Here is an 8,463-nt window from a genome sequence, read left to right as displayed (position 1 = left end):
GAAGGCATCACTCAGGTTGAGATAATATGAAGTTTATCATGTTGGAGTTACACCTTGAAGAAGCTGGGAATGCTCAATTGAACTGAAACCTGAAGGAAAATGTGAGTGAATGACAAAAAATTTATGGCTAATACATGACAAGCAGAGCCCTAAAACACTGGTAGTCACARCCCTCCATCTGGTCCCTCAGCCACCTTCCAGGTAGCTCACTAACCAGCTTCAGCAGACCTCCCAGAGGCGCAGGGAGAGCTCCACCATGCTGACACAAGGCAGATGTGGTGGTTCTTTTCCTCTCTGTTGGTGACCAATGTAGTATGTGGCATAACAAACGAGGAGAAGGCACCTCCTTGGAGGACTCCTGGAGCATATTTAGCAATGTTGCAAAAGAGCATCCTACAGCAGTGGGTAGGATTCACATCTGATGTATCTTTTAACCCCCTGCCACTGCAGGCCTCAGCAGTGGCAATTTGGGGAGCTGAGGGTGAGGGATGCTGCTCTGCAAGAGGGGTCCTGCTCGGCAAGAAAACAGTGCCCTCCCGAAGGAGATCCCAGCTGCAGKGCTGGGGGCTCCCCGGCGGAGCTGGACAGAGAGAGAGGGCAGAGATCTCTCTTGGGTAGCCATCCCACGATCACAAATGTCCCGGCCGGGTGAGGCCGCGGGCGGAGCGCGCAGCTCTCCCGCCCCTCGGTGCGGCGCCTTCCCCGCTCCCGGTGAGCTCCCAGCGCCCCCTGCCGGCCCGGCCCCGCATCGCCGCCACGCCCAGCGCCCGCCGTGTGGGGCTGTGTCCCGCCGTGTGGGGCTGTGTCCCGCCGTGTGGGGGCTGTGTCCCGCCGTGTGGGGGCTGTGTCCGTCCTTGTGGGGGCTGTGTCCCGCCGTGTGGGGGCTGTGTCCCGCCGTGTGGGGGCTGTGTCCCGCCGTGTGGGGGCTGTGTCCCGCCGTGTGGGGCAGTGTCCCGCCGTGTGGGGGCTGTGTCCCTCCGTGTGGGGGCTGTGTCCCGCCGTGTGGGGGCTGTGTCCCGCCGTGTGGGGGCTGTGTCCCTCCGTGTGGGAGCTGTGTCCCGCCGTGTGCCGGTCGCTCGCCAGTCACACGTGCACCTGCAGCTCTTCCTTGGCTGCAAACGTGTCGGAGAGGGGCCAGCGGCAGCTGAAAAACCGGGCAGGGGTGGCCGAGGAGGTTCGACGAGGAGGGTGGGYGCTGGCAGGATGCCTGGGAAGCCAGTGCCCCCTGACCCTCTCATTCCGGCGATCACCCCAGTTTTTCTGCAGGCTCTTTCTGACCCTGAACACCCTTTTTCTTTTCAGCGTTCACATCACACYGAAATCCTCTCTATCCCCGCATCTCCATTTCTTCCACTCTTTTTTCCCAGCCCTTTTACGTCCTGTCCTCCACATCATGCCAGGATTTTTCCTGCCTGAGCTCTCCACCAGGGCTCTTCTTGGCCTTGGTTCCCTTGAATCCCTGAAAGTGACCTTGTCCTTGCTGTACACTGTGCAGCCACTGCTCCTTCTACTCACAGAGCAATATGTGCCTGCTACTCGCTCCAGTTCTATGGGATAGCTTCCTTTCCCAAGCTGTGAGCAAAGCAGATCCTGCTTCAGCTTCTGGCAGGCATTTTGGAAACCTAGGTACTGGCTGTGCTTACTCCCAGGACACCAGACAGGAGTCTGAGAGAAGAAATGTAGACAAGTCTGGAGAAAGTCCAAGTCTCACAGCTATGGAACTCCTCCCTTATATTTATTCCTTCTTTTTCTGTTTCCTCCCCTGGCTCCTCAGTGGGTCTTCAAACAGGTATAATTCACCTTTTTCTTGCTGTTTACACTGTGGTCCTTAGTAGTCATCCCCTGCAGTCCTCTCATGAGGAGAACCACTGCCTCTCCAGAGCAGTCCTCTGGTTTTCCTCACTCAATCACTACCCCTGCAAGGAGGGAGGATATGACTGAAGRTGCCATCCCCACAGCAGGCACGACAGTGGCTCCGTAGTCTCTTGACTTCCACTGGCCTTTGGAGGTGCCCAGAAGCTTGGGGATAGGGGAAATTACCATCTGACAGATGCATGCTCTTTTTTTCAGGCAAACTGATTTGTAGTTGCCCTTGATGTGGTGCCATCAGCTTAACCTTAGTCTTACTCAAAGCAGGGCTAAGGTCTTAATTTGTTTGATAACAAATACTTCAGGTGGTTCATAGGAACCTGCAAACAGCCACCGTGATCAAATCATGGCTTTCTTTTCCTAGAGCTGAGAAAATAATCTCAATTATTTTTCCTTGGCTCATCTAGGGAGTTGATATTACTATAACAAGGTTTACCCTTCAGCTCTGCCTGGCCCAGAGGTGGTATTGGCCTCAGGGGTCTGGGGTTTGCTCCCAGCATTTGTAGGGATAGCYTTCCCACCTCAGCCCCCCACTCCCCAACCCCCAACCTTCTGGCACAAAGAAAGAGTTGCCTCCCCTGAAAGTCCAAGTCACATGGGGACTGGGAAAAGGTGAGTGTGGGGTTGCCTCCAGCTTCCTGAGAAGTGGACATGGTTCTCCCTCCTCTGCCTGAAGAGTCCTTCAAATTTCTTCTATTAAAGCAAGCCAGATTTGCTCCAGGAAAAGATGCTGTTGTTCACCAGTAAGGACAGAGAGCTGTCCGGAGGATCTCAGGCTGGTGATGGAGCTGAACAGGTATSTAGCTCAGAGCTGCACTGGATGGACCTTGACTCAGGGATCAGTGTGGGAATCTCCTCCATGTGGGCACCTGACTGGCAGAAATAACAGCCCTTCTTCTGCACCAAATATGGGACTTAAACATGTGCTTGGAAAGTGAAGTGCCTGGACTCGAGGGCCTCCTAAATCTGCCACATTTTGAGCCCAGCATCTTTCATACCAAACTACTTGATGGAATGGGATGGAACCATCTCTTTCAATAAAGCTGGGCAAGCTTGTGTACTGCACGTGGGGACAAAGAAAGGAGAGAAGCAAGGTGGTGTTTGAGTGGTTGAGGGCCTGGTGTCTGCTCCCAGTGATGTTAGTGTGTCTCGTGTAAGAGATCAAAAATGGAAACTGCAGCCACTGGGATGGTGGAAATGAAGCTGGCAGTGTCTGGCCCTTGGTGTAGCAGCCAAGTAGTCAGTTAAAATCATTGTCACCTGCAGTGGGGCCGGGTGGTGGTTGCGTGCTGTGTATGTAGTGCATTGGCTGCTAGCTAGCATTTTTGAGGAGCAAAAATAATTTAGGAACTGCTCTTCCAGATCCAGTGGAGGGACTTCTTGAGAGCAGAGGCAGCAGCCATGTGACAGTAGGGAGAGAGATTGCTTCTCCCAGAGCACTGCTGCAGCAGACAGGAGGATTAATCCAAGTCTATTTTCCGGAATTGATTTAACAATGTGTTCGTTTATCTGCAGCTTCTGCTGAAACATTTCATATTTCAGATCTGATTTCACTGTTTCCAAGGCTGAAAGGCTTTCTTCTCTAGGGAGCAGCAGTTCTACAAGAGAACAACAAGTAGGAGCCCTAGGGAAGCAGCAGAGGGAAGGAATATTTTATCTTTAGTAACTGGTCATTTCCATTTTGGAGGCAGTGAAAGAAGGACCATCTGGTGTGCTGAATATTCACCATATAAACAATGACTTTGGTTATGAATATGTGCATGTGTTATTGTTATTTATTATTTATAGGATTCCCTAGGTGTGCTTGACACTACACAAGCAGAAAGGAAGACCAGGGCTCCTGCACCCTGATGTGCCCAGTATAAATATGACACAGTGCTCAAAGTATCAAAAGGTGGCAGACGAGGGTTGGGCAGCCAGCTGGGGTGGAAGATGCCAGCCCTGTGAAAAAGGGCAGTGCACAATTTCTGGAGCAGTAGCTGCTTCTGCTGACAGAAGATTGCTTCGGATGACCATCCTCAAATATTTGTGCCTGTTAGTTTGGGCTTTAACCCTCCCTTACAATAAACACTGTCTGCATTTATTATTTTAGTTTTCTACTCCCTAAAATCTCTGCTTCTGCAATATCTTGCCTGGAAATGATGCAGAATGGCAGGAACCTTGGTCCAATAACTTTCATATGATAGTCACCTGGGAGGGATGGGACTGCTCAGTTGGTTTGAGCTTAATGGCTCAAGAGYTTCAAATCAATCAGCTGAGACAAATGTTTTTAGAGATATTTCATTGTGTACTTTACTTGATAGTCAAAGTATCTTGAAAGCAAGGAGAAGAATCCCATCAAGTTCCCAGCATGCCATCTTGTTGTCAGGACATAATGTCTGGTACTGAGGCTGGCCGGGGATGATGGGAATTCAAGAGCACCCAGACACCTGCAGAGGATGCTCAGAGCTTTGCAGGAAGAAATACCTGTAGAACTTTCCCCTTCTCTTGTCCTTTTTTCCCTTTTCACAACTGGAGCTTTTCCATAGGGGGTTTTGCTACGGCATTCAGTCATTCCTCTGGTGCTGAAACAGTATTATGGGCAGGGTTTGAGGAAGGGAGCAGCTAGGAGCACTTGAAAGGAAGAATCTTCAATCTCTTACGGGAAGAATTCCCACACCATTGTGAGGACAGTGCTCAGGGGTACTTGCAGGGCCAGGGGGATGGAGGGGAGAGTGGATCACAGCTAGGGACAACAACCCTGGCCTGAGCTTGGGCTCGCAAGTGCCTTCCCTCTTACAACACTCCCTTCCCACCTATCATCAACATTTTGTCTTCCTGCTCTTACGCTCTGACACACTAAACTTTACTTGACAGCAAAATTTGATTCCTGACACCACCAACMAGCAGCAAATAAGTGAAATGCTGATTTTTGCAACAGCTTTTCTGACACAGTGGAGCACACCATAAATTGTGACTTAGAGCCCTGTGTTTCACACACAGGCCTGATGCTCCATTGCATAGGCCAGCTAGAATGGACCAGGGTATCATGAACTATGTGATATCCCAACTCCTTGGAAATGTGTTGGCTATTGGGTCTTTCTCCTCTGCTCCCAAAAAAGTGTTTAGATGTCTATATGACTCCAAGAGTGAGTGAGATGGTTTGGGAAGGACAAATGAGACATGTATGGACTTTCACACAAGAAGAGGCAATATTAGTGGCTGCTCGGATTTTTTTTTGTGGCCAGAGCTCTGTCACTCCCATTGAGCACCTGTAAACAGCTGATATCTCACAGTCATGGGGCTCCCCCTGTTAGTTCCCATCAGCATCAGAGGAATGGAGCCATTGTGGCAGCTCCAGGCTTGCAGAAGGAGAAGCAGACCATGCAGCCAGCACCAACTGAAGCCAATGTTTTGAAGGATGGCCTTGCTTGTACCTTAGGAATCAAGTCCAATTTAAAAAGAAGTACTGAGAATTAGAAGACCACTAAAACACATCCTAAAAATGTTTTTTCCTTGTCTATATACCCTTGGGACTCATACTACTGGGGACACCCAAATTTTGGATTTTCTGGTGGAAATGACTACAGCCTGGTCAGCCTCAGTGGGGAGGCATTGCTATTCAGAAGTTCAAAAGGTGGGTTTTGTTTGATAGGCATAAAACATTTTTTATAGCCTACTCAACAACTCATTCTTTATTTGGAGGCAATTGACCTTTTGCCAATAAACGTTTCACTCTGTCTTCTGAAGTGCTGCCATTCTCTAAAGAATATTGTCACAGGGAAAGGTGGAGAAAAAGCTCTTTGGAAGGGTGTGGTTCTAGGTGTATTTCCCTCTTCCTCCTCCCCCCCACCCCCCCATTCAATTTCTTTTCTTCATTCACATGGCTTATTGACCTAAAAACTTCTCTCAAATACAAAGATACAGCAAGCCATGCATATGCTTTAGGTGGCAGATTTACTCATTTACTTTGGAAATGTCTGGATTAGTTTCCAATGAATGCTACTGTCTTGAATCATTATGTCCCTGCATAAATGCCTTGTACACCAGGCATTACTTCCTTAGTTGTACACTGAATGATAAACTGGGAGATATGTAATGAGAAAACAGCAGCTGCATCAGCCTGGGGAATTCTCAGCACTCTGAGAGAGCCAGTTTGACTGTATAAAGCCCCTCTCTTTCTCAACACTGTCCTTGAAGGAAGGAGAAGGGGAGGGCAGATGTGAGATTGGCCAGATGGGAGCTGAAAAGAGAGGTTCAGTAGCTTAAGTCATAAATTCAGATACAGCACCTCCTTGACAGTCCGCTAAAGTCGTGACTGAGGGTMATCCATTTAGTTACCATCTCTTCCTTTGTTAATAAACATCCTCCTCATCAAACTCAGCACAACTGAAGCAGCACAATGGTCAATCTACATCAGTTAAAACCCAGCTGCCTAAAACCATACTGTCAGTCTGCCTGACCTCRGTCCTGGATGCTCCTCTCAGGTGCTTATACAACAGGAACAATACCCCAGGACCCTCACTCTTTCATTCAGAGGTTTTCAAACACAATCCAAGAGAAAGTGTTAAAGGACTTGGATGGCTTGATCTAGAGAAGACATGGTAGCCACTTCAACTTTGTAAAAGACTGTGGTGAGAAAAGGATTTGTCTTTCTCTGAATCCACTGGGATAAGGACTAAGGCCTTAGACTGTTAAGGAGGGAGTGACACATTATGCATGAAATATTCTGAATGGATAACAAGTAGCTGAATGGATTGCTGGAGGTGATCTTCAGGATCTGATCAGACTTTTGTCTGCAAGGGTCAGGTAAACTTGGAGCAAGGATACGGAAAATTGGGAAAGATGGTTGAGTTGGCCTCAGAAGGGCATTTCTCATCGTGAATAGAAGCTTAGCATTAGATTTGTGTTTAAGGAAGATCAGGTCTATCCTGACAACCTATGTAGTATAACCCAGAACCGAATGAAGAAAGGGCTGAGCACGCTTTTGCTCTCAGTGTTCATGCCTCCACCTAGGCAGGTTGGAAGCTTCTCAGCATAATGACATGCAGCTCAGCCATGCTGTATTTGTTTTGTCACTAAACTGAAGACATTAGGCCTCCCCTATTACTTTTCATGGCCATTCAGCTTTACCTAATCAAACAAGAAACCTCTCCAGACATTGTGGATATTAAAATTTTAAAGGCTAACTACCCAGAAAAAGAAAAACCAAACGAAACAAAAAACCTCTTCATAAAACTTGTAGTTAAGTGATAATTTAAATCAAGTAGCACCTGGTTTACCACAGAATGCATTCATTTCTTATAAAATGTCACAACAAATAGCAGAGGTTAACTGACTCATTTCAGAGAAAAATCACCATCAGACTGTATCTTGAACAATAAACTGATGGTAYGGGGTAATGCACATTTTGAGATGGGAGAAATTATACATAATTTGGGATGCATTTGAAGTGAAACCTTGAAAGATGTTGGGCAGGCTGTATCAGAGCATGGCATTAACTGGAACAGAATTTTGTTCTGTTTGAAATCTCTGAGCATAAAGAACCAGGAGATCTGGGAACAAAGGTTTGAAAACTGTCATCTGCCAGTCATTATCAAATGTAACCCAGATGGCTGAAAGAGAGGATGAAATCACCAGCTGGCTGACAACTGTATAGATTATATCAGTGGCTTCCTGCCCTGCTTGCTAAAGGGACATACTGGGAAAGWATCCACACTAAGGAAAATCCCTGCACGCAATTGGCCAGCAGGAGAGAGTGCAGCGGTGGCACTCAGATACATCAAGGCTGGGGTGAGAGAGGGACTGGCTGGGGTGTGCTCTGCTAATTTCTGGAGGACATCTGCACAGTAGGTAATGAGAACAATAAATTGCTGTTGCTCATGATCCTTATGCCCAGCTGCCAGGTTCTTCTAAACACATGCAGATAGCATAATCCTTGCCCTACACAAAAGACAAGAAAATCTTGACACATGGGTGAAGGGATTTTACCTGTGGTTGAAAAGCAGAATGGGGAAGTACTCCATCTCCTGGGTCACAACCCAGAGAACTCAGAGAAGAAAAGGGAGATAATATTTCTGAGCATCATACACTCAAGTTGCCTCATGATGGTGATTTTACAGCAGAAGAAAACCCAATTCATGCGGTAAATGTTGTTACTTTTTAATGATTGCTCAAAATTAACTACTGTTCCCATTTTTTGCTTACTTCCTGTGCTCATCTCCTTATTTACCCATCTCTCTTTTATAAACACATGCATGTACRTAGGCAAATTCATCCCCAGTCAACTTCTTTCCCTCCTGCAAACAGCACATAATATCAGCCCAACAGCACTGAAAGAGGATTTTTTTTTCTTTGCTGTATTGCAAAATATGAATCCACTGTTTTGACATTGACAAAACATAAGCGTCAATGTGCAGGAGCATTTTAATGAGAATGTCGGGAATAATCTACCTCACCAATCTTCCATTCCAATGAAAAGCAGGTTTTCCCTTCCCTTCCCTTCCCTTCCCTTCCCTTCCCTTCCCTTCCCTTCCCTTCCCTTCCCTTCCCTTCCCTTCCCTTCCCTTCCCTTCCTCAAATGTGACCCAAGTCTCATGATGATAGTCAGGAAAG

The sequence above is a fragment of the Malurus melanocephalus genome, unplaced genomic scaffold (genome assembly GCF_030028575.1).
Source record: "Malurus melanocephalus ecotype Western Australia unplaced genomic scaffold, MMel_1.1 scaffold_0, whole genome shotgun sequence".
NCBI classification, from domain to species: Eukaryota; Metazoa; Chordata; class Aves; order Passeriformes; family Maluridae; genus Malurus; species Malurus melanocephalus.
This window is presented reverse-complemented; position numbering follows the sequence as displayed.